We start from the raw sequence: 25,630 nt of genomic DNA on the forward strand, positions 1-25,630 counted from the left end.
AATTTTCCATCACCAAAAAAAGATAACGCCATTCCACCTGATCAAATGCTTTTTCAGCATCTAAGGAAATGATTGCTAGGTTTACGTTAGCAATTCTATTTGAGTATATAATATTGAATAATTGTCTCAAATTATAAGATGAGTAACGTTTTGGAATAAAACCTGTTTGGTCAGGGTGTATTAATTTATTAATCATTAAACTTAATCTATGTGCTAGAATTTTAGTTAATATTTTCTGATCAGTATTTAAGAGAGATATTGCTCTATATGAACCTGGGTCTTCAAGGTCCTTATCTGTTTTTGGTATAAGCGTTATTGTAGATTCGTTTAAAGTTTCTGGCAGTTTCTGTTGAGTAAAAGCGTACTTATACAGTGTGTGTAAACATGGGGACATCAGATCATAACATCTATATTACTAAAAGTCTGTTCTTGACCGGTTTTGACGATCTGTGCTGCGATTTCCGAGAGAACGCCGCCACCTACGGCCTTCATTTTTGCCCACCTCGCTCGGAGCACCCCTCCGCCGCATGTGTGCCGAGGATTTTTCCAGTCGATGAAAAATGACAGAGATATTAATGATTTTACAAAATTCCCCATTCTCTCTGCTGCCCCCGCTGGCGGCAGGGGGGATGGACTATAAAACCAGTAAGTGGTGTGGCTCAATTAGTCTGCAAGCGTCCTAGTTTTAATTTGGAGGAAGGCAGAGGGTCACGTTTCTCTGAGCTGTGAATAACACTGAACACATGTGCACACAACTGTGAGTGAGTACCCTTAATGTGGTTTGAAAATGAAAATATGGTTAAAGTAAAAAAGTGCTGCCTACAAATGGTTGTTTGGGGGGTTTGGGTTGAAATAAAAAGGCACTCTCTCTCCCCCCCCATCTCTTCTCCCCCCCCCCCCCCCTCTCCTCTGCCCCTCCATCTCTCTCACTCCCTCCCTCTCTCTCCCCTCTCTTTTCTCTCCCCCCTCCTCCCCTCCCTCACCATCCCTCCCCTAAACCTCCCTCCCCCTTCCACACACCCCTACCACCTCCCTCTACCCCCCCTTCCCCTCCCTGCTCCCCCTGCCTCCTCTCCCCCTCCCTTCATCTCACCCCCCCCTCTCAGCACACCCCCCCCGTCACACTCCCCTCTCTCCCTCTTCCTCCCCTCTCCTCCCCCCGTCCTCAACACCCCTCTCCCCCTCTCCTCTGCCCCCCTCCACTCCCCTCCCCTCCTCCCCCGCCTCTCCTCCCCTCACACTCCTCCCCCCTCCCCTCTCCTCTCCCCCTCTCTTTCTCCCACTCCTCCCCTCCATCCCCTCCCCCCTCCGTCCCTCCCCCCCAAACCCCCTCCCTCCACACACCCCACCCCCTTCCATCCACCCTCCCTGCTCCCCACCCTCTCCCCCTCCCCTCACCTCTCCCCCCCCCTCCACCCTCCCCTCTCCCACCCCTCTCCCCCCCACTCTCCCCCCCACCTTTCCCCTCTCACCCACCCTCCCTCTTCTCTTCCTCGCCCCTGCCTGTCCCCCTTGCCCCTCTCTCTGTGTCTCTGCCCCTTCTCTCTCTGCCCTCACTCTCTACCCCCCCCCCCTAGATGTGACTGTAAGTTGGGGACTCTCTCTAGATGTGACTGCAAATTGGGGACTATGCAAGTCAGTAGATAGGGTGGTTATGGAGTAAAACGTTGGGGGAGCAAATTAATAATATTAATATAATATCAATGGGGGTAATTAGCGTGAGTGCGGGGGGGGGGGTATAGTTAGTGTGTGACGCTGGCCAGTGTGGGCAAGTTGGGCCAAAGGGCCAATCCTTTTTCCACACTGAATCACTTTATGACTCCAAGATGTATGAATCATCATTAGATAAGGGTGAGGTGCTGGAGGGTGGCTAATTTTGTGCCTTTATTTATGAAGGCCTGCAAGGAAAAGCCTGGGAACTATAGACCAATGAGGCAAGTTACTGAAGAGTATTCTGAGGGATTAGATATACATGTATTTGGATAGACAGGGGCTGATTAGAGTTAGTCGGCATAGTTCTGTGTGGGGGAGATTGAATCTTATGTATCTGATTGAGTTTTTTGGAGAGAAAAAAACAAAACGTTTGATGAAGGAACAGCCATAGACATTGTCAATATGGACATCAGCAAGGCATTTGAGAAGGGTCTGCATGATAGGCTGCTCTGGAAGGTTAGATTGCATAGGATCCAGGGAGACCTAGTCGACGGGATAGAGAATTGGTTTCATGGAAGGAAGCAATGGGTGATGGTCGAAGGCTACTTTTCGGACTGGATGGTACTTTCAGACTGGGACTAGTAGTGTGCCTCAGGGATCAGTGCTGGGCCCATTGCTATTTGTGGTTTATATCAATGATCTGGATGAGAATGCACAAAGCATAATTAGTAAATTTACATACGACACTAAAGTGGTTGGTATCGTACATTACGAAGATGTTTATAAAAGATTATAGCAGGATCATGATCAGTTGGGCAAGTTGGCTGAGGAATGGTTAATGGAATTGAATGTAGCTGCGTGTGAGGTGCAGCATTCTGGGAAGTAAAACAAAGGCAGGACCTTGACAATGAATGGTAGAGCCCTAGGGTGCAGACGGATCTAAGACTGCAGGTACATTGTTCCTTGAAAATGATGTCACCAGCAGATAGGGTGGTCAAGATGCTTTTGGCACATTGGCCTGGATCATTCGGAGTACTGGAAAGACGTTAGGACGTTATGTTATTGGTGACAAGACATTGGTGATGCTGCATTTCAATTATTATGTTCAGTTCAGTCAGGAAGGCTGTTGTGAAGCTGGAAAGAATGCAGAGACGATTTACAAGGATATTGCCAAGTCTTGAGGACCTGAGCTATAGGAAGAGGTTGTGCAGGCTAGGACCTCATTCCTTGAAGCGCAGGAGGTTGAAGGGTGATCTTATACAATTACACCTCCATAATGATCATGAGGGGACATTGAACACAATATTGCAAATGCGGCCTGACGCGTAAGGTGGATGAACTGAGAGCATGGATAGGTATTTGGAACTGGGACTTTGTAGCCATTACAGAAACCCGGCAGAGAGAGGGACAGGGCTGGTAGTTTAATATTCCAGGGTACAGGTTCTACCTCCCTCCTCAAATCTATCCAAGGACCCCGACAGTCTTTTCAGGTGAAGCAGAAGTTCACTTGCACCTCCTTCAACCACATCTACTGTATCCGCTGTTCCAGGTGTCAACTTCTCTACATCGGCGAGACCAAGCGCAGGCTCGGCGATCTTTTCGCTGAGCACTTCCGCTCGGTCTGCCTTAACCTACCTGATCTCCTGGTTGCTCAGCACTTTAACTCCCCCTCCCATTCCCAATTTGACCTTTCTGCCCTGGGCCTCCTCCATTTTCAGAGTGAGGCCCAGCGCAAATTGGAGGAACAGCACCTTATATTTCGCTTGGGTAGCTTACACCTCAGCAGCATGAACATTAACTTCTCTAACTTCAAATAGCCCTTGCTTACCCTTTCTCTCCATCCCCTCCCCGCTCCTCAGTTCTCCCACCAGTCTTACTGTCTCCGACTACATTCTCTCTGTCCCGCCCACTCCCCTGACATCGGTCTGAAGAAGGGTCTTGACCCTAATGGTTATATCCGTCTATTTCCTGTAATTCCAAGCCACAATAGTATCTGCATCCATCATCACTGGGACTTTGTAGCCGTTACAGAAACCTGGCAGAGAGAGGGACAGGGCTGGCAGTTTAATATTCCAGGGTACAGGTGCTACCATGTTGGGAGTGTACTGTTAGGCCCCCACAGTGTATCAACACAACATCAAACAAGCTCTGAACAATAACAGTTTATTATTACTTTTGCACTTTATCTGTTTGTTTATTTATTGTGTACATGTCTATGGTATATAGACACACTGAACTTTTATCTCCTGTCCTGTATTATGTTTACATATTCTGTTGTGCTGCAACAAGCAAGAATCTCATTGTCCTATCTGGGACACATGACAATAAAACGCTCTTGATTCTTGAAATAGTTCATGTACATTAATGGAAACAGTTTAATCAGAGAGAGCAGAGCCCTATCTCCGCTACATTGACTGCGTTGGTGCTACCTCCTGCACTGTCCCTTCCCACACAAACCACCCCCACCCCAGGTACTTTCCCCTGCAACCGCTGGAGATGCAACACCTGTCCGTTTACCTCCCTCCTCAACTCTATCCAAGGACCCCGACAGTCTTTTCAGGTGAAGCAGAAGTTCACTTGCACCTCCTCCAACCACATCTACTGTCTCCGCTGTTCCGGGTGTCAACTTCTCTACATCAACGAGACCAAGCGCAGGCTCGGCGATCTTTTCGCTGAGCACTTCCGCTCGGTCTGCCTTAACCTACCTGATCTCCTGGTTGCTCAGCACTTTAACTCCCCCTCCCATTCCCAATTTGACCTTTCTGCCCTGGGCCTCCTCCATTGTCAGAGTGAGGCCCAGCGCAAATTGGAGGAACAGCATCTCATATTTCACTTGGGTAGCTTACACCTCAGCAGCATGAACATTAACTTCAAATAACCCTTGCTTTCCCTTTCTCTCCATCCCCTCCCCGCTCCCCCTTCCCAGTTCTCCCACCAGTCTTACTGTCTCCGGTACATTCTCTCTGTCCCGCCCACTCCCCTGACATCGGTCTGAAGAAGGGTCTCGACCCTAAACGTCATCCATTCCTTCCCTCCAGAGATGTTGCCTGAGCTACTCCATCATTTTGTGTCTTCCTTCGATTTAAACCAGCATCTGCAGTCCTTTCCTACACGGTGTCTTGAGGACAGTGCTTATTATGTTCAAGTAGGTGTGTAAAAAACTTGTCCCACACCTCTTTATTCAACTTTCCCCCTCTCACATCATGGTTGTGCCCTGTTGGATATTTCCACCTTGGGAAATAGGTTCTAACTATCTACCCTATCTATGTCTCTCATAACTTTATATACTTCTATCAAGCCTCAGCCTCTGATGCTCCAAAGAAAACAATCCAAATTTATCCAACCTCCCGCTATAACTGAAACCCTCTAATCCAGGCAGCATTCTGGAAAGCCCCCTCTGCACCATCTTCAAAGCCTCCACATCTTTCCTGTATAGGGGTGACCAGAGCTGCACTTAATACTCCAAATGCTGCCTAAGCAAAGTCCTATTGTGCTGCATCACGACTGCCTGACTCTTATAGCAATGAAGGCTAGCATCCCATGCACATTTTTTTAATCACCCTATTTACTTGTGCTGCCACCTTCAGTGAGCTATGGACTTGGACATCAATGCTGTACGGGGTTATGCCATTAACTGTATACTTTCCCCTTACATTCAACCTCCTAAAGTGCAACATTCACACTTGTACTTGTTTCTGCACCCATTTAAGGCCCGGTTAAGGTGCTATGCACACGGCAGCCAGCCAACAGTCGCCTGTGTTACTAGTTGTATGTTAGCCAACAGCCTTCCTCACTGTCTGTAACTCCTCGAATTTTGGTGACATCAGCACAGATCCCTGCGGATCTCCACTGGTCACAGATGTCCAGCCAGAATATCTGCCTTCAATCACTACCCTCTGTTTGCTATGAATAAGCCCGTTCTGAATCCAAGTCATCATGAAACCCTTACTCCTTAATCTTCTGGATCAGCCTACCATGAGGAGACCTTATCAAAATCCTTACTAAAATACACATTTACAACATCCACTTGATAATTTTCCTTTGTTACCCCCTCAGAACACTCAATCAAGTTAGTAAGACACAACCTGCCTCATACAAAGCTGTGCTGGCTATATCGCTAATTAACTTCCAAATGCGAGTGAATCTTAAGAGAGACAAGTATTCTGAGATAAGATATAGATGCACTTGGATAGAAAAGAGCTGATTAGGAATAGTTATCGTGGTTTTGTGCATCTGATTGAGTTTGAAGAAGTACCCAAAAAGGTGGATGAGGGCAGAACGGCAGACATTGTCGATTTGGGTTTCAGCAAGACATTTGATCACATTATGCATGAAGGTTGCTCTGGAGGGTTAAACTGCATCATATCCAGGGAGATCGAGCCGACTGGATAAAGAAGTGTAGACAGAAGGAATGGAACTGCAGGCTGGTTTGCAACAATATACACACTGCACAAAAATAACTCAGTGCCTCATCAGCCGATGGAGAACTTAGATAGGCAACATTTCCGGTCGGGACCAGTACCTGGTGATGAACAGTAACAGTCTGGTCCATTCCAAACGTCCTGCCATTGATCCCACTGCTGCTTCCCTGTACCGGCAGAATGCAGGGATGTGCGGAGGGGGTGGGAATGGGGAAAGGGAGATGTCTGGATCCCGTGGCCGGGATTGCTCACCGTATTCCTCCACGGTGAAGCTGTGGGTCACTTTCCTGCTGGACGTCTGCACTTGGATCGTGTACGAGCCCATCGGGGAGTCGGGAATCAGGTCGAAGCTGAGATCCACGATGCCCTGCCTGCCCTCCACGTCCAGCCACTGGCCAATCCGATTCTGCGCAATGTCCTGAGGATCACAACGTCTCCAGCAGTTCACTCTCCCTCTCTTTGTCTCTCTCCCTCGTCACTCACTACCCTCCCCCCTTTCATCACTCGTTATTCTTCTCTCCCATCCCTTACTCCATCCCTCTTCCCACTCCTCCCTCTTACCCTTGCCTTGCACCTCTCCCCTCTTCCCGCTCCCTCATTTTCCATCTCAGTCCCTCTCTCTTTCTTACTGTCTCTATTTCTCTTATTCTCTCTTTCAGTCCCTCCCTGTGTTTGCCTATTTCTCTTTTTCTCACTTCCTCATGTAAATATACAGTGTGGAGGTCCCTCTGTACCGCCCCTCCCAAAGTGGAGGGCTCCCTGAGGACTGCACTCCCTCACTGCCCCCCCCCCCACTCAGTACCCCCCCCCCCCCCCCCCCCCTCAGTACCGTTCTTCCCCCAGTATCCCTCTCCTTCCCAACACCCCTGCCCTCCTACCCAAAACCATCCCCCCCCCCCCCAGTTTGCCCCTTCCTCTCCCAGTGCCATTACCCACCCCCCTCAGTACCTTCCCTCAGTGTTGCCCTTCACGCTCCCAGTGCCACCACCCCTCCAGTACCCCCTCCTCAGTACCCCCCCTCAGTACCGCCCCACGCCCAGTACCACCCCTCCAGTACCCATCCCCCCCCCCCCCCCCCCAGCCCCCCCCAGCGCTGCCTGATTTGACAAGGGGGCCAACATGCCAGGCTGGTTGTGTGAGGCTCTGCGCATCAAATGAAGCTGCTGCCCCCCAGAGGGGCCACTGCCCCCCCCCTCCCCCATGTATCTACCCCAGCTGCATCGGTGTAGTGGAGGAGCCCAGCAGTAGGGCGGGTCTCCACCCAGGTTTCTGGACTCCACCAAGGGACTGTCCACCGCCCCCAGCACCTGTCTCCCGGCCTCCGCCATGTGGACCGGCCTCCCGCCGTGGGGACCGGCCTCCCGCCGTGGGGACCGGCCTCCGCCGTGGGGACCGGCCTCCACCGTGGGGACCGATGGGCTCAGAGCCCAGGCCGGATCTGGGGCGATCCTGCGTTGCCGTCCCCCGCAGTCCATCACAGACACTCACCGTGAGGGTTATCAGCGGGTACTGGGAGAGAGAAAGAGAAGGTGGTCAGTGGGGGCACAGCACAGCTGGGAGCCCTTAAAACAGTCTCCTGCACCAATAGGGAGGGGGCAGGTCAGGGGGGGGGGGGGGGGGGGCAGGAGCAGCTAGAGGGGGAGAGGCTGCGGTAGGGGAGGTGAGGGGGGAAGACTGTGAATAACGGAGAGTGAGAGACCGAGGAGGTGAGGGCGGAGGTCGGGGCGTTTGTGGGGGCTAAACGCAAGCAGAGGTGGCCAGGGTGGGGGGGGGGGGGACTTTGGTGGTGGGTGGGGGGACTTTGGGGTGGTGGGGGTGGAGTCCAGGGATTTGGTCTGGGTGGGGAAAGGGTATATTTGGGGTGGGGACTGGGGAACCGTGAGGCGGGAAGGGCACGGAGGAGGAGGTTCCAGTGAGGCAGAGTCCAGAGGACGGGGGTTGTGCAGGAGGATGGAAGGGATGCGTAGGGGATGGGTCACCTCACCTTCTCCAGGGTTGGCTGGAAGTCCTGGTCCAATGACACCACCCGGAACCGCACTGGGGGATGAGAGGCACAGTCAGGTCCCATGACAATGCCCCAGGGGGTGAGGGCAGGGTGAACCTTCACCTCCAGTAGCCTGGGGGAAACCTCTAAGGGGGCAGTTAACGTGGAACATGGAAGAGTACAGCACAGGAACAGGCTCTTCGGCCAACAATGCCTGTGCTGAACATGATGTGAAGTTAAACTGATCTCATCTGCCTGTCTACGATCCATATCCCTCCATTCCCTGCACTTCCATCTAAAAGCCTCTTAAACGCCACTATCATATCTGCCTCTACCACCACCCCTGGCAATGCATTCCACTACTCTCCGTGTAAAAGCACTTGCCCTGCACATCTCCATGAAACTTGTCCCCTCTCACCTCTAGTGTTGGACATTCACACCTGGGATAAAGGCTCTGACTGTCTACCCCATCTATGGCAGGTGTTGGGCAAGGAGAGAGGAGGCCATTCACCCATCACTCACTGTCAACTCAGCAACAACCACTTTGCCTCAAAGTTAACCTCAGTCTGTGTCTCACACCAAGTGAGGGGATGCAGTGAGACTGGGACTGGAACCAAATCAAACCAGCACAGTGGGTAGTGCTGCTGCCTCACAGCGCCACAGACCCTTCAGGTCAACTCTGATATTCAATCTGCTATGGCTGATCTATCATTCCCTCTCAATTCCATTCTTCTGCCATGGTCAGTGTGGACTCAGTGGGCCAAAGGTCCTGTTTCCACGCTGTATCTTATGGAGAGTAGGCAGGAGAATGGGGTAAGGAGGAAGAGTTAGATCAGCCATGATTGAATGGCAGAATAGACGGACTCCTCCTCCTTCTTTTTCCTTTCTTCTCCCTGTCCCCCACCCCCCATCAGTCTGAAGAAGGGTTTTGGCCCGAAACGTTGCCTATTTCCTTCGCTCCATCGATGCTGCTGCACCCGCTGAGTTTCTCCAGCATTTTTGTGTACCTACCGGCAGAATAGACTTGATGGGCTGAATGGCCTAATTCTTCACATAACACTTACGACCTTCGCTGTAAAAACTGAAAACTAAACCAGGGCAAAAACTTCAGTGAACAGCCAAGCCCCCGGAAGTGCGGGTTCATTGTCCTCTGAAAGTGGCATCACAGATAAATAGGGTGCAAACTGAGCTTTTGGTACATTGGCCTTCATCAATCAGGGTAGTGAGTAGAGAAGTGTGGTGAATGCTGAGTGCATGGACTAACAATGAGAGTAGTGAGGTGGATGTTGAGAGTACAGACTAACTATGAGTATAATGTAGTGGAAACTGAATGCACAGACTAAGAATGAGTGCTGTGTGGCAGGTGCTGAGTGCACAAACAAATGAGTGTAACACAGTGGATACAGGGTGCATGGACTAATAATGAGTGTAATGTGGTGGATACAGAGTGCACGGCCTAAATATGAGAATGGTTTATTTTACTGTTGCATGTACCGAGAATCTGCTAAGATGAGAGCCTGCTAAGATGATGAGACCCCATGGAATCAAAGGGCAGATACCAGCATGGATAGCAGGTTGACTGGATGGCAGAAGACAAAGAGTGGCAATAAAGGGGGCTTTCTCTGGTTGTCTGCCAGTGACTAGCAGAGTTCTGCAGGGTTCAGTGCTGGAGCTGCTAGTCTTCACGTATATTAATGATTTCGATGAGGGAATTGAAGGTTTTGTGGCCAAGTTTGCAGATTATACAACAAAGCTTTTCAAAAATGGGGGTGGCATGACAGGATTACAAAAAGTTTATGTGAAATAATGTGCACGCAGCACACATCACAAGCGGGAAGCCCCTCGCGTCCAGGTTCCAGGGCCTGCTCAAGGGTCCTGAATGCGCTGGGTTTTAGAAGCTCTCTGGTGCATTCTTAGCCTTATTTTTGCACCAAATTTATGACCAACATTTCAGAAATCATTTTGGTTGAGTCAAGAGTAATGAGTGGGTGGAATGGGATGATTGGGGTCATTGTTGTATACATTGTTGTAAAATGTTATGTAAGATGTTATAAAGGAGCATGCAAAAACTGCAAATAAAATACTGTATGTTTTTGCAGTATAGAAAACCTTTTTCTAGAAAAAGTTTTGTGTGTTGATTTGATTGCCTGTTACTGTTAGACTCTGTTAGTGTGTGCAGTGCACCTTTAATGGTCCTTCTGACCTAACAACTTCACATCACATCAACTTCAACATGAAATAGTGATGTGAATACAACATTTAATTCGATTTCAATTTCCATCATGAAAATTGAAGTCAAACTAAATGGTGCATTTACATTACTATGACCGCTTTCAAACTAATCTATTTTGCTGTCATACTATTATAACAAATTCTAGTTCCATGATGACTCATCAACAAGATCACAAATCACATTTTGAATTCTCAAACACAATGTGATTGTGAATAATTGCACAGCTGCCAAGTTTCACTGAGCATTTCTGTATTTTGATGGCTGAAAATTAGTATTTTGTTGGGGAAATCGGCATTTCTCACATAAATGCAATAGAACGTACTACACAGAAACTGGATTTTTGAAAATCAGTATTTTCCCCCAGGAAGCACCAGTTGCCATGCAAACAGCGGGGTGCACAAGTAACCACGCCAGCAGCAACACAAGAAGCAGTAGCAGGTCGCCCCAAGGAGCTGCTTAAGCGGCAGGTTGGTGAAGGCGGATTATGGCGCTCACACTCCGACTTCAGCTGCCGCTTCTCCCGAGCCTGCTCGGGCTTGGACAGTTTCTTCGAGCACTGTGGACTCGAGCCTTGCTCTCAAGTTTTGCAGCATGAAAAGCCTGTCCCACTTGGGTGACATTTTTGGCGACAGCCTGAAAGAGGTTGTCGCATCGTGGTCGGGTCGTAACACGGCCCGATGCTTGGTAACGCATGTAGTGACATGCGGTGACTACCTGTCACCTCTGGATTTTGGAATGTTCAAAATCCAGGGGCGACATCTGGCTGTCTCATCATGTTGTGTGCCCTGTCACACGCCAACGTATGCTGTCCTGCGGATGACAACTGGTTACGGTTAGGGTTGGGGTTAGGGACCACAGATAGGCTGTAAAATATTCTTCCTTCAATGCATGGATTTTAAACATCTACTTGACCAAGTTACCCCAACGCGCGTTTGTGGGGAAGGGGAGGGGCTGCAGCATGACACATTACACTAACCACCCCCCAAACACACAGGCGGGGGGAGGGGGGTAGAGGGAGACGGGGTGGGAGAGGGGAGGGTGTGAAGAGGGGAGGGAGGGGAGGGAGGGGGTTAGGAGAGGGAGATGGAGAGGGGGAGGAGAAAGGGGTGGTGGGAAGCGGGAGGAGAGAATGTGAAGGGAGGGGAAGAGGGGTGGGGGGAGAGAGGGAAATAGTGGGGAGCGAGCGTGGAAGGGGGAGGGGTAGGGGCAGTCCATCTGTTCCCCATTCCCTATCACCCCCATCCTCTTTCTCTATTCCCACACACATGATTGCCACCTTTCATTTCACTGCACATCTCGTATGTGTATGTGACGAATAGACTCGACTTGCTGACGTGCTTTGACGCAGGCTGCTGGGGGTTGGGGGGAGGGGCTGGGGCTGGGGCTGGTGCAAAGGCATATGTAAATGGATCCATTCCGATTGGACATCTGTGAGCATTGGGCATTGTGACATCACACGATGGAACGTTCACCAACATTCTATGGGTGAGAGCTGTTTTTTTTAACATTTTGAAATTTTGGGAGGTTGGGAGAAGGATTTTATTAAACATGTGTACATAAACACGACAAAAGTTAATCAGGAGTGGATATGTGGATGTAAAAGTGAAATCCCTACCGAAATGGAAAAAATCTCGGCGTTTCTGCGTGTGGTGTTGGCGTAGCAAAGAATCAAAGGCTGGCACCCACAAACACACACACATACAGCCAGTTTTAATATATAGATTGATATATCTATATATTATCTCCTCACCCCCCTCTCTTCCCCCTCCTCCTCCCCCCCCATCCCTCCCTCCCCCCCCCCAACCCCTCTCCTCCCACCCCCATCCCTCTCTCCCCCGCGCCCCCACCCCCCCCCCCTCCCCCACCCTCTCTCCTCTCCCCACGCCTCTCACCTCCCCCTCTCCCTCCTCCTCCTCCCACCCATTCCTCGCTCCTGCACCCCCTTCCCTCTCCTCCCCCCGCCCCCACCCATGTCCCTCTTCCACCACTCCTCCTACCCCTCCCTCCCCACTCTTCCACTTGTCTCCCCCTTACCCCCACCCCTTCCCCCCCTCTTCCACCACTCCCCCTCCCTCTTCCCCCTCCCACTTCTCTCCCCCCTCCCCCTCCCCCCTCTTCCCCACCCCTCTCCCCCTCACTCCACACTCTTCCCCCTCCCTCCCCTACTCCATCTATCTCCTCCACACCCTGCCCCCACACACTCTCTCCCCCTCCCCATCCCTCTCTCCTCCCCTCCCCCACCCCTCTCCATCTCCTCCTCAACCCCTCTCCCCCCTCCTCCTCCCACCCCCATCCCTCTCTCTCCCCCACCCCCTTCTCCTCCCTCCCCACTCTCTCCACCCTCTTCCCCCCTCTCTCCCCTGCCCCATCTCCCTCCTCCCCCTCCCTCCCCCACCTCTCTCTCTCTCTCCCCCCTCTCCCCCTCCCTCTCTCTCTCCTCCACCTCTCCCACCCCCTTCTCCACTCTCTTCCCCCTCCCTCCCCTATATCTACCTCCTCCCCATCACTCCACCCCCTCCCCCCCACCTCTCTCTTCCCCCCTCTCCCCATCCCCTCTCTCCTCCCCCTGTCCTTCCCCTCTTCCTCCCACCCCACCCTCTCCCTCTCCTCCCCCCCACCCCCCCCCCCCACCCCATCCTCCTCCTCCCATCCTCCCCCCCACCTCTCTCCCCCTCCCCCACACCTTTCTCTCTCCCTCCCCCCCCCCACCCCTCGCCCTCCTCCTTTCACCCTCATCCCTCTCTTCCCCCCCCCCCTTCCCTCTCCCCACCCCCTTCCTCCACACTCTTCCCCCTCCCTCCCCTACCCCCACATCTCTCCTCCCCCTCCCCTCTCTCCTCCTCCCACCCTCCCTCCCCCTCCCCCCTCCCCCCACCCCTCACCCCCCCCCCCCCCATTATCCCCCCCCCCCCCCCCCCCCCCCCCCCCCACCCCCCCCCCTCCCCCCCCCCCCCCCCCCCCCCCTCCCCTCCCCCCCCCCCCCCCTCCCCCCCCCCCCCCTCCCTCCCCCTCTTCCACCACTCCCTCCTACCCCTCCCTCCCCCACTCTTCCACTCCCTCTCCCTCTTACCCCCCCCTCTCTCTCCCCCCTTCCCCCTCTCCCCACTCCCCCTACCCCTCTCCCACCCCCTACTCCCCTCTCTGCCTCCCTCCCCACTCTTCCACTCTCCTCTCTCCCCCGCTCACCCCCCCTCTCTCCCTCCCCCCTCTTTCCCCTCACCCCCTCCCTCCACACTCTTCCCCCCTCCTTCCCCTACTCCATCTCCTCCCCTCCCTCCTCCCACACCTCTCTCTCCCCCTCCCCCCACACCTCTCTCTCCCCCCCCTCCCCCCCCCTCCCTCTCTCCTCCCCCCCCCCACACCCTCTCCACCCCTCCATCTCCCCCCCCCACCCCCCTTCTCCCTCCCCCCTTCCCCTCCACTCTCTCTCCATACTCTTCCCCTCTCCCCTGCCCCATCTCCCTCCTCCCCCTCCCTCCCTACACCTCTCTCCCCCCTCCCCCACCTCCCTCTACCCTCTCCTCCCCCTTCTCCACTCTTCCCCCTCCCTCCCCTATATCTCTCCTCCTCCCCTCCCTCCCCCCTCTCCCCCCCCCCCCCCCTCCCCCCTCCTCCCACCTCCCCTCCCCCCCCTCCTCCCTCCCCACCTCCTCCCCCCACCCCCCCTCCTCCTCTCCCCCCCCACCCTACCCCACCCCCTCCCTCCCTCCTCCCTCCTCCCTCTCCTCCCCACCCTCTCTCCCCCTCCCTTTCCCTCTCTTCTCCTCCCCCACCCCTCTCCTCGCCCTCCTCCTCACCCTCATCCCTCTCTCTTCCCCCCTTCCCTCTCCCCCACCCCCTTCCTCCACACTCTTTTCCTCTCTCTCCCTCCTATCCCCACACATCCCCACACCCTCTCCCCCCCCCCACCCTTCTCTCCTCCTCCCCCCTTCACTCTATACCCCACCCCCTTCCCTCTCTCCCCGCCCCCCTTCCCCTATGTCCCTCTTCCACAACTCCCCCTACCCCTCCCTCCCCACTCTACCGCTTCTCTCCCCTTCCCCCACCCCTCTCTGCCCCCCACCCCCCCCACCCCCTCTCTCATCCCCCCTCCCCCACCCCACTCTCTTCCTCCCCTTCCCCCCTCTCCATCTCCCTCTCCTCACCCCTCTCCCTCCTCCCCTCCCACCCTCCCCCACCACCACCTCTCTTCACCCCCATCTCCCCTTCCCCCTCTCTCTGCACCACTCCCTCTCCCACCCTGCTACCCCTCTCCCACCCCCTACCTCTCCCCCCCTTCCTGCTCTCCTCCCACTCCCCCCCAAATCTCTCCCCTCCCTCCCCTCTTCTCACCCTCCCCTCTCCCACCCTGTCTCCTTCTACACCCCTCCCCCCGCCTCTGTTTTTGGGGGGTGGTTAGTGTAAAGTGTGATGCCGTAGCCCCCCCATAGACACGCATTGGGGAAACAGGCCCAACGGGTCTGCTCCTGGTCTAGTTAATATATTAAAATGAATACAATAAAATCAATTGTGCAAATGAAAAGATGTCTGTCCAATTTTATTTACAGATGTATTGGTTCGCTTCCAGATCCAATCACTATCTCTAACTTTTGACAGGGATGGATTCAGTGAGTGTAGACTGAACTCCCCTCTCCCCTCCACCCCCCATCCCAATCCTTCCTTCTTCATTTCCCGTACCCTTCTCCTCCTCCCTTCTTCCCTTCCCCCCTCTCCACTCTTCTCCCCTTCTCCACTCCCCAGGGCTCTCACTTAACTTTTTTTTCCTGTTGCCAGTCGGGCAACCTAGGCAGCTTTTTAGGTTGACAAATGACAGTTTAGATGGCCATTTAAGACGGCTTGCATGACACGTGCAATAATGTTACCAGTCGGAATTATGCTCAATGAAGCATTCAAACATTATTTCTGAATCAAATAGTCACAAACTAAACATATTCGCCAATCAAGACATGAGGTATACCACAACGACATGCAGCAAAATTATAATACAGTATCTCAACTCTTTTTACACTCTTTTTACACACAGTATCGCAACTCTTATCCTTCATAGCAAAAGTGAATAGTATAGTATTTGTATAGGAGCAGGGAGGTTCTACTGCTGTTGTACAGGGTCTTGATGAGACCACACCTGGAGAATTGCATACAGTTTTGGTCTCCAAATCTGAGGAAAGACATTCTTGCCATACAGACTGATTCCTGGGATGTCAGGACTTTCATATGAAGAACGACTGGATAGGCTCGGCTTGTACTCGCTAGAATTTAGAAGATTGAGGGGGGATCTTATAGAAACTTACAAAATTCTTAAGGGGTTGGACAGACTAGATGCAGGAAGATTGTTCCCGATGTTGGGGAAGTCCAGAACAAGGGGTCACAGTTTAAGGATAAGGGGAAATATTTGAGGACCAAAATGAGAAAAACATTTTTCACACAGGTGAATCTCTGGAATTATCTGACACAGAAGGTAGTTGAGGCCTATATATTGGATATATTTAAGAGGGAATTAGATGTGGCCCTTGTGGCTAAAGGGATCAGGGGGTATGGAGAGAAGGCAGGTACAGGATACTGAGTTGGTTGATCAGCCATGATCATATTGAATGGCTGTGCAGGCTCGAAGGGCCGAATGGCCTACTCCTGCACCTATTTTCTATGTTTCTATGTTGCAATGAATGCAATTTCTATTCATTCTTTCCACTTCCAAACAAAAATGTGGTTGGATTATTCAATGTATGATAAACCTGTGTCAATAAATCCTGAACCATGGTAAAAGATAGGCTAAACCATGCACACTACAGATTGCTGCAAGCATGTTTTCTGTGAAGGACCGAAAATGATCATGACATGGCCATAGTATGGGTCGTTATTGCTATTGGTACAGAAACACTCTCGCTTCCCACATAATTTATCCACAACAAAATATACAGTTTGCAAGGACATTTTTATGATAATAGCTGTTAAAACCGACTATACCTATCTGACAGGTTAAATATTGTGAACAGCAATGAAGATACCCAGTTTGTATGCACCAAATTAAAACGAAATATTGATAAACACTGTTTCCATAATTCCCACTTCAAAATTAACGTTAAAATTACAACTAAAATATCTCCTGACCAAATACGTGATGTATATAACCGACTGTAGAAGTAAAACCTGGATAAATCCAAAGTATAATTGTGAATGTTGCTCAATAAATAACTACAGTACTGATACTCCATATTAAGAGCATTGATTTGCCATTAAAATGAATTCTGTAATAACGTGTCAACAGTAGCAGTGACAATCGAACACTGCGGTTTTAATGTTTCACTTGTCCACAATTTAATTAATCCATCTTTATGGATTAAAACAAATAATAACATTGGGAATTAATACACATTTGACTACATTCCATTATCAAACATTGTCAATGTTCGCTCTGAAGACATTTCCAGAGCAGTAGGGTTGGGGGGGGGGGCGGGGGGTGAATCAGTCCAGTATGGATAGATGGGGGGGGGGGGAGGGGGGTTGAGATGGCAATCTGTGCGGAATAGATGGATTGAGGGAGGGGAATTAGTGCGTGTTGGTTGGAGTAGGTAAAATTGGGGGGGGGGAGGGTGGGGGGATGGGAGAGGTGGGGTATGCCGGGGATCAGTATGGGAGGGATGGGGGGGGGATCAGTACAGGATGAATGGGGGTGGGTCAGTACAGTGTGGATCGGGGGGTCTGTGCAGGATGGGGGGTGCAGTGCAGGATAGATGGGAAGGGGGTCAATACAGGATGAATTGGGGGACCAGTGTAGGATGGATGGGGGGGGGGGGGGGGGGGGGCAGAAGAAGCAATTGCGAGGTGGATAGGGAGATCAGTGCAGGATGAATAGATGGGGGGGGGTGAGAGATGGGGAGAGGGGCATAGGGGATGTCAGTGAGGAATGAATAGATGGGGAATGGGGATCAGTGGAGAGGGGGGGGGGGGGGGTCCCCGGATAAGGGGGAGTGGAAGGATTGTACAAGAGAGAGAGAGAGAGAGGGGGGAAGGAGCAGAGGAGGTGGTGAGGAAGGAAGGTCTGCACTCCTCGGACAACACCGGCATCAACACCCGCAGCCTTGACCGTCCCTGTCCACCGCCAAGTGCCACAACCAAAGGGGGAGGCAGTTGGGATCTCCTCCGGGAGGGTTTGAAAGCGGTTATCGCCGTTGGCTATGAGTAAGGTGCAGGAGGAGGTGGAGATGGAGCAATGTGGGGCCCGTCATTCACTCCAACCCTCCGTCACCCCGCACTACAGCCGTCGCCGCCCCCGACCAGAAACCAGAGACCATTAGAAGAGAGATCTGCCTCTGGGATAACTCGCGGTCCACAGTTTAGTTCCCATGAGGACATTGGGGGTTCGAGACCAACCCCTGGGGCCCCTGTGTCACATTTAGCTCAGAGATACAATGCCCTTCCGGCCCACTGAGTCCGCACCGACCAGCGATCCCCTGCATAGTATCCCACACACGCCAGGGACAATTTATACTTATACCAAACCTATCAACCTAGGGTTAGGGTTTCCTCGCTCACTACAAAGGCGCCCAGGTTTGTCTAAATTGTCCCCAGCATTAGATGGAGTCGATTGGGGAGGGTGAGGCTGCGTAATGGACTGAACTGCATCCACAATGCTGCAATTTCTTGTGGTCTTGGGCAGAGCAGTTGCCCTCCTCCAGTTTAAATTCCATTTGGAATATTTTGCAGGACCGGGAAACCAAGAACCAAGCTGTGATCCCACCAGATTAAGTTGTGCTCGAGACTCTGCAACCAAACTCTTCAGGATAGAATATGTGCACCCAACATTCCCTTCCATACCTGAGTTTGGGATGGTTGGTGGATATAGATCTGACTGAACTGCATGCCAATATAGATTGACTGTGGATGGATGGGTGAGAGTGTAATATTGCACTATACAGTGTGATAGATGAATGAGGGGGAGTGGTGGTGGGATAAGTTCCAGATACTTGCACATTAATATAACTATTATACAAGGCCATAAAAACTAATACCTTTTGCGACGGGGTCTTTCAGCGATTTTCCGTTAATGATTTACTAGGCTGAACATTTTCGATTGCAACAGCCTAGTAAAAATCGCGTTTTAAACCCGCCCCCTCTAAACAGCGCCAAAATCACGCACACTGCCTGGGGGCAGATTCTCATCGACGATTCAGGTAGGTTTTGTAACATTTGTGGGATAGTGTGCGGGGGATCGCTGGTTGCAGGCTTGGGGGGGGGGGGGCATGGACTCGGTTGGAGCAGCGCCTGATGTCGGGTCACGGCCGCTACCATGACTGGGTTCAGAGTTAGTCGTTCCTGCGACGGGAGTACGGTCTCCCCGGACCGACCGCCGGGGCCGCGGATGGAGCCGATGGATCTGCGGGTAGACACCCCCCCCCCCTCCTCCGGGCCCGGAGAAACGGGGACTACTCTACCATCCCGTGGGTCGGATTGGACCCTCCGCGGGTAGTTTAACACCCCAGATATAAAACAACCAGATCCCCCCCCCCCTCCCCGCAACGTAATATTTCCCGCTCACCCGAACCAGGCCCGGAGCATCGAGGCGATGCATTGAAAATGGCGGCGATCTGATCCCGCCAACTGCGCAGGCGCGGAGAGACATCGTCGCTTTGCGTCATTGGTCACCAGCTTCCGTCCACCAAAGATCCTGTAGCGGAGCAAGATGGGCCGGGCCGCTCCTGCCAAATGCAATGGGCTGACGTGTAGTACGCTATGGAGGGGATCCCGGCCATTTTAGTAACCGGAACCTACCCGACCCGCAGTGTAATCCAAAGATCTTATAGCAGAGCTATAGGATCTTTGGTGTAATTTTGTTAGTTCATACTTCTGTTAATTCTTGTCAAGAATAAGATTTGACTCTGGTAATTGTCTTTTTTTTTAATGTTTTTTAAATCATTTCGTTTTAAATGGGTCATATGCTGTGTTTGAGTTGATTTTGTATTACACTTGCACTCTAATTCATTCGTCTAATCACATTAATGTAATCATACTGTTCACATCTGCAATATTTGGAAAATAATAGGAATATGAAGATTCCAGTTGCTCTAGCCCTGGAATGTTACTTAATGTTTTTGTGCTTATTTTCTATGGAGTTGTTTCTCCACAAATAAAAAGTGGTCTGGTCTTCCCAATAGCCAGAGAGTGGAATGAGATCTGCCTGTGGGGTTATCTAATTGAAGAATTTCACAAAATTAAATTTGTTTTGAGCAAGATTTACAAAAGATGTATAACTTAAGGATGGTTTATGAGCATGAGCATACAACTGACTAGGTGGCTGATCTAGCACTCTGGTGCCAGGAGAACAGCCTCCTCTTGAACATCAAAAAAACGAAGGAGCTGATCGTGGACTTTAGGAGGGCACATCATCCGAGGACGTACACTCCATTGAGTATAAATGGGGATCCTGTGGATAGGGTGAACTGTTTTAAATATCTGGGAGTCCACATCTCTGAGGATATGACATGGTCATCACACGCCTCAGCACTGGTGAGTAAGGCAAGGCAGCGCCTTTACCACCTCAGGCAATTGAGGAAATTCAGAGTGTCTCCGAGGATCCTACAGTGCTTCTACGCAGCGGCGGTGGAAAGCATCTTGTCCGGGAACATTACCATCTGGTTCGGGAATTGCTCTGCCAAGGACAAGAAGGCTCTGCAGAGAGTAGTACGTTCGGCCGAACGCACTATGGGAACTTCACTCACCCCCCTGCAGGAACTATACAACAGGAGGTGCAACTCCAGAGCAAACAAAATCATGAGAGACCTCTTCCACCCCTGCAACGGACTGTTCCAGCCACTACGGTCAGGCAAACGCCTCCGTTGCCATGCAGTGAGAACGGAGAGGTTGAGAAGGAGTTTCTTCCCAGAGGCAATTCGGACTGTAAACGCCTTTCTCACCAGGGACTAACTCCACAGAACGTTTTTCCTTCTATTATTTATTATGTAAAATAATATGTGTGTTATGGTTGTGTTTATAATTTGTTTGGTTGTTTTGTTGTTCCGCGAGCATTGCCACTTTCATTTCACTGCACATCTCGTATGTGTATGTGACAAATAAACTTGACTTGACTTGACTTGAGATTGTGCTGGAAAGAACACACATACATGAATGTGATAGAGATGTATATAACCATATAACATCAGGGCTGCCAACTCTCATGCTTTCGGCGTGAGACTCACGCCCTGGAGCAATTTCTCACGCCCTCACGCTCACGACTGAGTTCTCACGCTGAGTTCAGTCCCTGCGCTATTTGTACCTTAGCGCCGCGTGCCAGGGATCTGTGCGGTCCGGGGAAGCGCGTCTGTTGGTGGCTGTGAGTGACGTCGCGCCTCTTCTCTTTCTTGGTTGGATGTGCAGCCGCCGACAACATGAAGCCACCGGAGATGGAACTAACCAGGTGAATCAGTTGTAAAACCTGGGGGGGGGGGTGTTTCGGAATGGCCAAGGATTATTAATTAAGTATAAATACGAGGAGCCCTCGGTAGTGTGTTTAGATCTTTTGCAAACTGTTCCCAGTATGCAATATACGGGTTTTCGGCCCATAACCCGAAAAACCGCATTTTTTTTTTCAATTCATTTTTGCGGGGTCGGGGCAGGCGAGCCTACCTGAGAACTGCGGCCAGTCCCTGGGCACGATGGGCACGTCCGTGGGCACGCAGAATGCCAACTTAATCTTCATGGACAAATTGTGCCAGCCATGTACATGTTGCATAACTGACTATACAGATCTGAATGGGCTTAAAATTACCATTTAAGCCAAATTGCCCCCACTTTCCACATTTTGAATGTGGAATGTGGAAAGCTTCGGCCATGGAGCACTCCGGACAGTGCGAGTGTCCCGGGCCGTTGGAAGCGCCGCTGCCGCGTGATTCTCTGTGCCGAAGGGACAGACTCTCAAAGGGAGGTGGAGAGAGAGAGAGGATGGAAGGAGACAGGGAGACAGTGGGGAGAGAGAGAGGGGGGTGAGAGGGGAGAGAGAGAGGGAAGAGACAGGGGGGGGGGGTGAATGGAGAGAGAGAAAGGGGAGAGGGGAAAGAGGTAGGGGAGAAAGGGGGGGGGGGGAGAGTGAGGTGGGAGGGGGTGCAAGAGAGAGAGGGAGAGGGACAAAAGAGGGAAGAGAGAGAGGGGGGTGGAAGGGTAGGAGAGAATGGGAGAGAGAGGGGGAAGAGAGAGGGGTGGTAAAAGGGAGAGGGGGAGAGGGGGAGAGGGAGAGAGGGGGAAAGAGATAAACAGGGGAAAGAGAGATGGGGGGGCAAAGAGAAAGAGGAGATAGAGGAGGAGAAAGAGAGAGAGAGAGCCAGGAGGAGAGTGAGGTGGGAGGGAGAACTAGGAGAGAGGAGAGAGATGAGAGAGAAAGAGGGGGGGGAGAGAGAGGTGAGAGAGAGACATAGAGAGAGGGGGAGTGTGTGGAGAGGAGTGTGTGGAGAGGGAGAGGGGGAGAGGGAGAGAGGGGGAAGATAGAGAGGGGGAGGGAGAAAGAGAGAGGGGGCAGAGAGAGGAGGACGCGAGGAGAGAGAGAGAGAGAGAGAGAGGGGGAGGGAGAGAAGAGGGGGAGAGAGAAGAAAGAGAGGGGGGGAAAGAGAGGGGAGAGAGAGTTAGGGGAAAGAGAGGGGAGGGAGAGGGGGGGAGAGAGGGGACGAGAGAGGAGAGAATAACTGCAGGAAAAATGTCCCCGATGTTTGGGGCCTTCAGAACCATGGGTCACAGTTCAAGAATAAAGGGGGGGCCAGTTAGGACCGAGATGAGAACAAACCTTCTTCACGCAGAGAGTTGTGAATCTGTGGAATTCTCTGCCACAGAAGGCAGTGCAGGCCAATTCACTGGATGTTTTCAAGAGAGTTACATTTAGTTCTTGGGGCTAACAACATCAAGGGATATGGGGGAAAAACAGGAATGAGGTACTGATTTTAGATGAATAGCCATGATCATATTGAATGGCAGTGCTGGCTCGAAGGGCCAATGGCCTATTCCTGCACCTATTTTCTATGTTTCTATGCTTGAGTATATGGCAATAAAACGTGATCACTTGATTTTGAATCATTCACGCAGTGTGGAGGTATAATGTAGTCATAGAGTGATACAGTGTGAAAACAGGCCCTTCGGCGCAACTTGCCAACACCCGCCTACATGTCCCAGCTATGCTACCTGATTTTGGTCCATACCTCCAAACCTGTCCTATCCATGTTGCAGTCTAACTTTTTCTTAACCCCCCCCCCCCCCCCCCCCCGGTCGCTACGCTCCCTCGGGCTTGATCTCTCGCAATTTCTCACTCCCTACTCTCACACAATTATATTCCTTCTGATTTTTATATCCATTGATGAACTTTATTTCAGACTAGACAAGGCACATTAAATAATAAACATTGTAAACCTCCCCGCAACTTCACACACACTAGGCCCTATCCCACCCCTCAACTCTCCCCCCCCGGCACTCCCTTGCCTCCCCCCAGACTACAATGTCTCCCCCCCTCCTATGCTGTAGTCCCTTAATCCACCAGCTCCAAACCCCACATCTCTCCCCATGCTCTCTGCACCCCGGCCCCTACCCCACCTCTCTCTCCCAAAGATCTTATAGCGGAGCTCCATTATAGGATCTTTGCTTTCTCCCTCCCCTGGCCCTACCCAACCCTCCTGCGCCACCACTACCCCACTTGCACTACTCCCCTCCTCTCTCCCCGCTGCCCCGGGCCGCGCACCCCCTCTCCCCGCCCAAGTCAAAGATAAAAGCGAAGATACGGGAGCGGGTGCAGAAGCAAAGATCCGACCTTTGGCCGGAAGCAAGATGGCGGAACAAGATGGCGGAGGCTGGTTACTAAAATGGGTCCTATAATCACCCATGAATCTGCCCATGATCGTACTACGTGTTTTGCGTAGGAGTAGGCCATCTTGCTCCGCTATAAGATCTTTGCTGCAGATGGTCGCAAATAGTTTTTCAAATCATCCCGCAAGCTGGAACCACAATTTCCCCAATTTCGCGTAAATTCCTTCAAAGTGGAAAGACTGGAGATGAGTTGAGGAAGGAGATGAGTTGTAATTTCTTTGGTCAGAGGGTGGCGAATCTGTGGAATTCTTTGCCACAGAAGTCTGTGGAGGCCGTCAATTAATATTTTTAAGGCAGAGATATAGATTCTTAATTAGTAGAGATGTCAAGGGTTATGGGGAGAAGGCAAGAGAATGGGGTTTGGAGGCAGTGACAGATCAGCCATGATTGAATGGCGAAGTAGACTTGATGGGCCAAATGGCCTAATTCTGCTCCTATCACTTATAACCTTATTACGCACGATTACAATCATCATCCATAGTATGCAGATACAGGATTGAGGAGTTAACATTAAGTACAAGACAATGTCTGGAAAAGTCTGCTCCTTAGTTGGTGATAGGATGGTTCAGTTGCCTGATCACAGTTGGGAGGAAACTGGACACATGCGGTTTCACATTTTTAATGTGCTGAGTGCACGCTCGAGGATGTTTTATGAGGATGTTACCAGGACAAGAGGGTTTGAGCAAAAGGGAGAGGTTGAGTAGGCTGGGACTCTATTCCCTGGAGCGCAGGAGGATGAGGGGCGATCTTATAGAGGTGTATAAAATCATGAGAAATAGATCGGATAGATGCACAGAGTCTCTTGTCCAGAGTAGGGGAATCGAGGGCCAGAGGGCATAGGTTTAAGGTGAAAGGGAAAAGATTTAATACGAATCTGAACAGTAATCTTTTCACACAAAGGCTGGTGGGTGTATTGAACAAGCTCCCAGAGGAGGTAGTTGAGGTTGGGTGTATCCCAACCTTTAAGAAACAGTTAGACAGGTACATGGTGGATGACAGGTTTGGAGGAATATGGACCAAACGCAGGCAGGTGGGACTAGTGTAGCTGGGACATGCTGGCCGGTGTGGGCAAACATAGAAAATAGGTGCTTTTGACCCTGCGAGCCTGCACCGCCATTCAATATGATCATGGCTGATCATCCAACTCAGTATCCTGTACCTGCCTTCTCTCCATAACCCCTGATCTCTTTAGCCACAAGGGCCACATCTAACTCCCTCGTAAATATAAGTTGGGCCGAAGGGCCTGTGGCCAACACTGAGTACACGGATCAACATTGAGGATGGCGCGATGGATGCTGAGTGTATGGACTATTGCAGTGTGTGTGTATGTGTGTGTCCTCACCACCCACCTGTCTGCCCTGGTTTGTAGACAGGTTTATCGGTCTGTACAAAGGTCAGCGAGTGGTACTTCTTCAGGAGAACCTTCTTGGTGATGTTGATCACGGCCAATTCCCCGGATCCGATAACCGTGACTGTGGCCACGGAATTCCATTCATTTCCCAGATCCACCTCTGGTGCCTGCACAGGGGACAGCACAAGGCCATTCAGGAGAGCAGTGTGTTGTGGGGCAAGGATGCAAACCCCTCCCCCTGCTCCCTCCCCACCCCATCTCTCTGTACGGTCTCACCCCGGCTCCCCTCCTGCCGTCACCCCAGGTCCTCATACCCAGTCTTCCTTTCTCCCTGCATCATTCCCCTACCGCAGACACTCCCCCCACCTCCAGAGTCTCCCTCCCCTCCCACTGCTGTCCCACCGCTGTCTCCCTTCCCTCCCAAGTCTCCCCTCCCACCCCCGCTTCCCCAGACCAGTCTGCTCTCCACCGCTGTCATTGTCTCTCCCGGCAGTGTCTCTCCTCGCCGCAGCCCTCTCTCCCCCCGCTGTTACCCCCCCCCATGTCTCCCCACTTCGCTCACCGTGAACTGGATGCAGCCGTGGGCTCCAATATCCTGCGTCTCCAGCTGGAGGAGGGTGATGTTGGCCCAGTCGTAGAACACAGTCACCCCGAGGGAGCCCCCTCTCCCCCCCTCTCCGGCCGGCTGCACAACACACAACCTCTCCGGGCTTCCCAGCTGGATCTCCGACGGGATCAGGACCAGTGCGTGCCTGGGAAGGGGGGGGGGGGAAACAGTGAGAAAAACTCCCACCCAGAAACCAAGGGACTACTCGCCCCAAACTGTAAGACCATCAGAGAGTCTTAGAGGTGTACAGCATGGAAACAGGCCCTTCGGCCCACCTTATCCAGGCAAACCAAGATGGCATCTAGTCCCATTTGCCTGCATTTGGTCCATATCCCTCTAAACCCTTCCTATTCAAATGCTTTTTATATATGATGTGCATCCCCTTCTATTGCCTCTCCTGGCAGCTCATTCCGATGCTGAATGAAACGTAGCCCTGAGGTCATTTGAAATTTCTCCCCATGGACCAATGCCCTCCAGCTTTAGAATCTTCTAATAATAATAATAATAATAATAATAATAATAATTAATAATAATATATTTTATTGTC

At 51.7% G+C, this 25,630-nt stretch overlaps 1 pseudogene; it reads right to left on the reverse strand.

Moving 5' to 3' along the window:
- Positions 1-25,630, reverse strand: part of LOC129716182 (alpha-2-macroglobulin-like protein 1) — a 131,193-nt pseudogene that overhangs the window by 99,338 nt on the left and 6,225 nt on the right.

The sequence above is a fragment of the Leucoraja erinacea genome, unplaced genomic scaffold (assembly GCF_028641065.1).
Source record: "Leucoraja erinacea ecotype New England unplaced genomic scaffold, Leri_hhj_1 Leri_181S, whole genome shotgun sequence".
NCBI lineage: Eukaryota > Metazoa > Chordata > Chondrichthyes > Rajiformes > Rajidae > Leucoraja > Leucoraja erinaceus.